The 8,366-nt window shown below is 39.6% G+C and overlaps 1 long non-coding RNA gene across 1 annotated transcript in view; it reads right to left on the reverse strand.

Moving 5' to 3' along the window:
• LOC131664938 (uncharacterized) overlaps positions 1–3,677 on the reverse strand; it is a 43,705-nt gene extending 40,028 nt beyond the window's left edge. Inside the window, exon 1 of the long non-coding RNA XR_009301984.1 lies at positions 3,367–3,677. This is a non-coding gene — a long non-coding RNA (uncharacterized LOC131664938). The remainder of the gene's footprint in view (positions 1–3,366) is intronic.
• Between the last annotated feature and the right edge of the window lie 4,689 nt (positions 3,678–8,366).

Consider the following 8,366-nt stretch of genomic DNA (forward strand, 5'->3'; position numbering starts at 1 on the left):
ATGCTCGCGCAGCCATATCTGTGGAACTGCAGATATGTATGCAGCGTATTCTTTTTTCTACGATTGAATTTTATAAATAATTTTTTGTCAAATACTGCTACTTAAAATCGTTATAGTTTGGTCGTGAAAGAAACTATAACAGACACAGGCTTAACGAAAATACAATTGAAATCAGGCAAATAGCGAATTAGATGAAATGACCGAGAATAGCAATAAAAAGTGAATGCAACTAATGACGCAAAAAATAAGAAAGTAAAGAAAATTTTCCTTCGGTATCAAAAAACACGTATAGGGAAATTGAGATACTCAGATCCAAAACTATTACGCAATAAGGGCACCGCAATGATTGCGAACTTCTGGGAAAAAAAACAAATATGAACGGGGCGCATTAGTAGTAAAGCGGAGAAAAAAGGCCGCCGAACCCTCTTCTTGTATTGTGTTTTTTTACTTCACTGCCGTCGCTTCTGCTACTACTGCACGTTACACCAGTACGTGTAGAGAGGAGAGGCTCGCAACCTTGACCTATACTTCGCACAGAGGGGAAAGCAAGTCAAGCTTGCTTTAATTTTTCGTCGCCTTCGAAAAAATATTTTCTCAAGGTCTTTTTCATTTGCTATGATTAATATTTGAGGGAGAATGATAGTTTCGGAATGTATTATGGTTTATGGAGTTCCTATTGTAATTAGCGTCAAGCACGTCCGTTACAGGGAGTAATATACTAACGGCGCAAAGACTAACTTTAATTAACATTTGCCAAGTTGTGTAGACTATACTATACAGGCGTGCACGGGGGTTGATATTAATTGTGCTTGGCGTTTGTTTGCCACAGCAGCTGCAAGTGCAAATTGTTTGACTGATTTGAATTTTCATGAGAGATTTCACCTTTGACATGAAGTGCCCAGGCCGTGCGCATTCAAAATTTAATTTCAAACTTACGTTCTAAATAGCACACGAGTTTGTGTGTACGAAAATATTTGGTATTTAAAATCGAAATAATGAGGGATTTTGTGAATGACAAAAAAATAACTAAATAAAATAAAGTGCTCGAAACTGAAGGAGGCTGTGTCTGTGGATGAAACTATATTTTCCCTTTGTCTCTTTCTTCGGGTTATAATGAAAAACAAAAGCGACCGCTTAAAAAAAAACGTGTCAGAATACACGAGGCACATTAAACGATAAAAGAAAAAAAGCTTTGCATAAAATACAACTAAGTAAACACATAACAATGCGTCCACTCGTCAAATACCACGACATTGTACATAACGCATAAGAGCATACGCTCGTCTACAAAATGAAAGAAGAGGGTAGTGACAATATGAAAAATAATTACGTCCCACCCCATGCATCTGCATCGGAGTGGTCCTAAATCGCGAAAAGAGAGATGGTGGGTAGGCTGTGAAAAAAAATTATTTTGTTTTTTTTTTTTTTTTTGAAAGACTAACGAGGCAACATAACACAATGGAGTTACACCAATTTCCAATGGGTTACAATGGGTGACAGTGGTATGATAATGACGAGTCACCTCTCTGCGTTCGGGTCGATGCGCGAGTTACCGCGGTTACGGACGAGGGAGACAGGCACGTGCAAGGTATTAGGGTTGCCAATGGCTAAGCAGAAAGATCCGTAATGAGCTCGGTTTAACTGTGCTATTGACTGTGCGAAAATGTTAATGAGCTATTTACACGCGAATTCACCATAGCTAAGCTTTATTATTATGTGTGTCTGCTTATTTCCTACGCAGATAGGGACGTACGAGAGCACACGAGATTCAGTCAGTTAAAAGTTTTTTCAATAATTTCATATTAATATATCCTCCGAGACAAAATTTTTCTCTAAACTTCGCCATTGATATTTTACTCCTTAAGATTTTCTCTCGAAATCGTTTGACAATGTCGGCTGAAAATAAAAGAGAAAAATCGTACCATTCAATTATCACATCAGCCAATAAAACATTGAATGTCCGTAGCAAAAGAAAAGGGAGTTCAGATAGGGATGGCGAAACTTTTAATTGAAATCCGAATGGAAAAAGTTTGTCCGACAAGAGAAGAAAGAGCAATATTCAAATAGCAGTAGTGCGCGGATACTCGAACAAAAAGAAAAAAAAAGCGAAGTAATTGATCCTCGACATTTGCGCGCTTGCGCTAGGCACAACTCGCTGGAAAACAAAAGGCACCCCAACGATATACGAACGCGTGCACACGAACAGACACACAAAGTAACATTGCCGGTGAGGTAGTCCGATAGAGTGCTACTTGTTGGCGCATCGAATTTTCTCGAGGCCTAAAGCTGTCACATGTGCACACTGGCGAAAAGCGGAAATCAATATGGAAAAAATAAAAGGCCTTTGAAAAAGGCTCGACGAGTATATATGTATATTTAAGGTCAAGGGCTCGTTCACTAACGAAAACGAGGACGTTCTCGTTTTCTTCCTTAATAGACTCAACAAAACGCGTCCCACACGCGCACACACATACGCACAGAAATTATACTTGACAACGCGCGTGTTTACGCGAGCGCGAAATTAAACAAGCTACCAAGCAAGCGAGTAAGCGGAGAGCCAGAGGGAGAGGGAGCATTTCAGTAGTTACCCTCGATGTGGATGCGCCACGGCTAGTACAATTTATTTAGCAAAATGAGAGTCGATTGATCAGTTATCTTTTTTCCGTCGGTGTTCCCGTTAATTGCTTGAGGTAATGGCTATTTGATCTTAAGCATTGACAACATTTTAGTTTGGTTTGTAAGCCAGTAGAAATTGTATGTGAAAACTCGTTTTTTTCATATATGCTTCGCATGATTTATTATTTATTTATTATTGGTAAACAATCATTTTCTACGCCATAAAACGTTCGTGAAATTTTGTCACATCTATTTAACGAATAATAAAGAATTTCAATATTATCAAACATCTGTCGATTTGAATAGCTTATTCGTTAAAAACATTATAATTCGACGAACATCATAACATGAAGTCGCCGACCATTTATAAATATCACGGATGAGGTATAAAATTAATATTCTTTGCACGCGCAAAATGACAAATTATTTGAGCTCGGTATCCTATCGACAAAGCCACTCTCATATCAAAGAAGAACGCGCGCACATAGACAAGATGAGTAACATGAATCTCACGTCTTACCCAGATTCAGCTCTGCGAATAAAACGTACGACTAGAGGGAGCGTTCGAAAAGAGATAAAAGTAAAAATGAAGGCTAACTCCAAATGGCTTATAATCCAAAGAAGATCTCTCGAGTCGACATTTATCTTCGACGATAAGGCAAAGGGAACGAACAATACAGGAGGTGAGGAATGTTTAGATACAAACAACACAATGTATGTCGACTATAGCTGGGTTTAGTGACTACTCACTTTGTCGTCAACCTGCGCAACACTGGGCCTCGTGAGCTTGAGCGAGATCGGGCGCGCGCGCGCAAAACTATATGCTGCGTCCCTTCCACAACGTCGCTTTGTCTATTAATATAAATTCTGACTTCTCTCCCAGGCCTGTCGTGTGCTAGCACACACACACATTCGCAACTGAAAAACCGTAACAGTCATATATTTATACGTCAAGTTTGCCGGCACGCCGTAGCGCTGTTTGTTTTTACGTGTTTATGCGTATGCAGTGCGTTATTTCCGAGTTGAGTGCTGAGCAAGTGAGATGCGAACGCGACGCTTGCCGCGACGATACTGCCGCCTTATTGGCCGTCCATGCGCAAATATACCACCGCCCTCTCTTCCCTCTCGCGCGCTCGCGGCGGTGGCAACCCCACCATTTCTCCCCCCGTGGCCGCCAACCCGCCCGCCTTACTACTATACCTACGACGGCTGCTGCTGCTTGTGCTGGCTGCTCTTTATTTCGCTTCTCTTCACCGCTAGCGCGCTGGCTTGCGACTGCACGCGCACTTATCCAACCCCCTCCCCGCCTGCTCGAAAGGACGATGCCTGCAAGCTCGCGCGTGAGAAAAAGGTGGAGGTGTGCTCTCGAGCAAAGGCCTGATTGTTGTGCTGCCTGTGGGACAAAGTCAATCGTTGGAGAAAAGTCGGCAAGATAAAAATAATGGGTGAAGTAAGCGGCGAGCATAGTTAAACGGAGGGTGGGAGAAATTGTCTCTTAGTTGGAGGTCGGTTCGCCTCGTGCTCTCGCGTTGTCTCTCGCGTTGTCTATCGCGTTGTCTATCGCGTTGTCTATCGCGTTGTCTCTCGCTTGCTGCCGCTCGCGGCTTGTTAGCACGACAAAGGGCTTACCCACCGTGGCTCTGCGCGCGCGCACACACACACCTGCACAACAAAAGAAAATTAAATGCCCTGGCTGCATATTGCGCGCTGTCTCGTGAAATTTTTATTAATCATTCCGCTACCTAGGCGGAAAACTTTTTTCCCCTGCCTATACCCCATCCCTCTTTGGATTTATTCGTGTTTTTTGCGGATTATTATTCTTCTTTTTCTTAGAAAGTGATAGAGTTTATGAGAAAATAAGCTATCCTAGTTGATATTTTTATAATGTCATATTTTTCCCCTCGTGGATAAATAATACCTTCGGTTTCCTCGTTAGTATAAATAGATTCTTTGTTATATAGACTTCTTTGTGTATAAGCAGTATACCGGAAGCTCAAAGGATTCTTTTATGGTATTGAGTTAAAAATATAATAACGACGATGCACGACGCTGCTTTTACGTATAAGTTATCTAGAGCGCAACGATTGTAAAGCAATATTTTTACAATACGGCTCACTGATTTATCATTACATCGCTGACGTCTAGTGAGCTTCGCCCGCTCGTCTTTTTCATCCTTTTTTTCGCATTCATTTTAATGCACGAATATGGATCAAAAATTTTATTGGCGAAATTGAAAATTCAATTTTTCTTAAATAATCCCGTAATTTTATATGAGATATAACCGCGGATATTAGTTACTGGTAGAAAAATATGCAGTGTACGATTAAAAATTTTTATCAATGAAGTTTTAAGTTTTTATCATCTGAACTTCCGTGTTGAACAATCGTCAAAAGGTTTCAAACACACGATAAAAAATGTAATATATGTTCGGAAAATATAGTTTTCTATAATTATATCCATCACGATGTAAATAACAAATTTGCTAGACATGTTCACGGTTGTTTTTAGTGCATTTGAATTTTCTTGTATTTCAAGTAACTGAATAAAGCCGAAATCACTGTACAAAATTTCATTGTCATAATCTGCGGTTTATATCCTTCATTGCTTATTTTGTTATTCGAAGTTAAACTTATTCGCATAGAGCAAAGTTCAATTAATTTTTCTATCGAGGTATAATCAGACGGTTTTCATTTTGAGATTAGTATAAACAAATCGATTAATCTATATTGAATTCATACCAAAATACAGATGAACTTTTCGAACGTTTAATCATTTACGAAAATCTGTAGTGATCTTTAATGTGCGTACGTAATATATATATATGCTGTTAACATAACGAATGCTGATCCGTGATTACGATCCTTCGGCCAATCAAATCACGAATAAACTGCCTTAAGAAAGAAGGATAATTCTAGATTATTTTATTACTACACACATAATGAAATATGCATAGCGGATTATCTTGTTGCATAAACAGAGAAAGATGTACGAATTGCCGTCTACTCTCGTGTATTTATTTGCTTTGATACTTTCGAGGATTATCTCTCGCGCGCGCTTGCTAGCGTTATGAGTGAGCTTGATATTGTATAAACTTCTCCTTCTCGTTTACGATAAGATCGTGTGCAATATAAGATCGTCGTTCATTTTCATGTAAACCACTCGAGCAGAGATGCTTCAAGCTTTTCCAGCTTATCGATGATGGGAGGAGACTTTTGATATGCATTAAAGAAACTTTCAATTGGGCGCACTTGGAGGATTCTAATTTGAAAGGTTTACTCGGACCTAGATTCCACATATATTTAATTTTGCAATAATTCGAAATTATAATAGTTGGCATTCATTCAGTTTTACTGCTTGCAATGAGCTACGCGAGGTTTCAAATAAATAGAAGAGTAAGTATAAGAATCGTATCTATAGAGTGCAAGGTGCCATTGATTTTATTAATCCGAAGCATCCACAAACGCATCGCCAAAATAACATTATGATTCAAGACTCTCTGGCAAAATATTATTTCTTGTCGATTGCTTTGACAAACCCTATTTCAGGTATATCGCTTTCCCACATTTAGAATAGATCAGCTTATTTTTAGAAGCGATCCACAGTAAACATTGTACATATTTACATTTCCGATGTAGAAAAATAATGGTGGTTTCTTTTTTGTGGTAAAGAACATCGATAACGCCCATCTCATGTAGCGAGCCCTGACAATGTAAAAGTAGAACTGCGACGAGAAACAAAAATAAGAAAACGACGCCATTTACACCTTCGTATACAGGCTTAGCTTTTAGCGACTATGCGGGCTTTCGTTATTTCCAAGCTCGACCTACATTCGTTTGAACGTTTCCGCGGGATACACGCGACACACAACTCGCAGAGAAAAACCTTAGCGAAAGCGCGTGGGTGTAAAGTAACAAGAAAAAAAAAAGGAAAAACGAGCAAGTACCAGAAGGCAATAAGAGTGATACTACTTGTCGCGAATGAGAACAATTAAATGTTGCGGTTAATTTTTCAATTCTCGTTGGCGCTTTTGCAAGTATGCGCGAAGTGTAGAGTTCGCTGAAAATGAAAGATAAACATGCGCGCGAGGTACTGGTTATTTCTGTTTTTTTGCTTTTGCTCGACTTCGCTGCTGCTTCAAGGTGGACTTAATTTTTCAAATTACCCGCACGCGCCTTGAGACTGCGGCAATTGCTCACAAGCGAGCCTAGCTTTCATTTTCATACCTGAAGCTACGCGCACGCAATAGAAATAATTTTGTTCGGTTCTATGCGCCACCGTACGATATTTATTTTAGCTGGATCATGCGATACATTTCGGGACTTGATAAAGTGAAGTTTATATCTTTTACGACAGGCTTACTTCAAAAAAATATGTAGTGACTGATTAATCGTTTTCCGACGACATTTAGCACCTGGAAACGTAGTAAGGGGCACAGAAGAATAAAAGCTAAGAGCTGTCAACGTAAAATACATCCATCGTCGTAAATCCAGCGACGATCAGTGCAAAAATAGCTTGCGGACAGTCAGTTGATGATGAACCCTTGGCGTAGTCTCTAGGGACCAAAAATCGTCGAATGGTTCTCGCGCATCCTCCCGAGCTTTTTACTTTTTTTTCTTTTCTTCTTTCTACTGCTGATAGCCCAATGCCACGAGCTAGTTGTATAACGCACTGAAAAAAGTCATGTTGGATAGCTCGATGTCAGAAGAAGAGGGTGGAAGAAGAGAGAGAAAAAAACTTACCTTTCTTTTTCGATTTCGAAGGCGAACATTGACGAGATCTATCAATATATATCCGAAGAGAAAAGGAGAGCCTGAGGGGTTGATACTGCGTGTGCTACCTTTCACGAATATTTCGCTTCCCGATATTATTGCCACGGAATATTTCTTGGGCACGTCCCATATGCGGAAGGATATGTGTTATTGTGTCCTCCAGTTCTATAGGCACATGTCAGTTTTCTTCGATATTACAGCCATTTCAACTTTGCTTTTATTCCTTTTGTTCTCGGTATAACAAGCCAAGTTGTTTTCAAATGATTTAGATACGCTAACAGCTGATTGTTGATATTTTTTTCTTTACTTTTTGAAATTATTTTTCAAGCAAAGATTCATCAATTATTCAATACTTTTCAACTTCTGATATTTTACTCATTGCATGTGTAACTCTGATACACGATCGGATTCATTTACGTTCTTTCTTCTATGATATTATAAAATTAATAAATATACAATATCTTGATTCGCGCTTGTTACAAATCTGAACATCCCTGTAATTAAACTAGTAAAATCGCGTTGTCCCGTAGTTTTAAGCCGAAAAGCTAGGGGACGTAACAGCGTTGAAAATATTCATCCGACACCACTATCGAATTAAGGTGGCTCGTTCTTCGGCACGAGAAGCTAACACAATTACCCGACGGTACTTCGGGCACAATAACTTTGGCAGCTCTAAAACGTTCAATTAAGCTCGCAAAAACAAGCACACAGGACGCGAGAGTTGCTCGCTATGCGTTAGACGACCAGCTGGTGAGAAAATTCAATTATTTTGTTAAATTTCCCCATTTTCCACGCACACCAGCAATGCGTTTAGCCCTTCGTCTGTGCCGCTTTCGCTGCTACGCTTTGGCATCTTGAGAAAGAAACAGAAATTTGTTTAGTACGAAGGCGACTTAATTCGCTAAGGAGAAAAGGTTACTCTAAGGAGAGGCTGCATAGACGCGGACGTCTCTTTAAATACGCTTTTAAAATGTATTTCAC

Source organism: Phymastichus coffea, unplaced genomic scaffold (assembly GCF_024137745.1).
Source record: "Phymastichus coffea isolate CEN01 unplaced genomic scaffold, Cenicafe_Pcof_1.1 PCOF00046, whole genome shotgun sequence".
In the NCBI taxonomy this organism is placed as follows: domain Eukaryota; kingdom Metazoa; phylum Arthropoda; class Insecta; order Hymenoptera; family Eulophidae; genus Phymastichus; species Phymastichus coffea.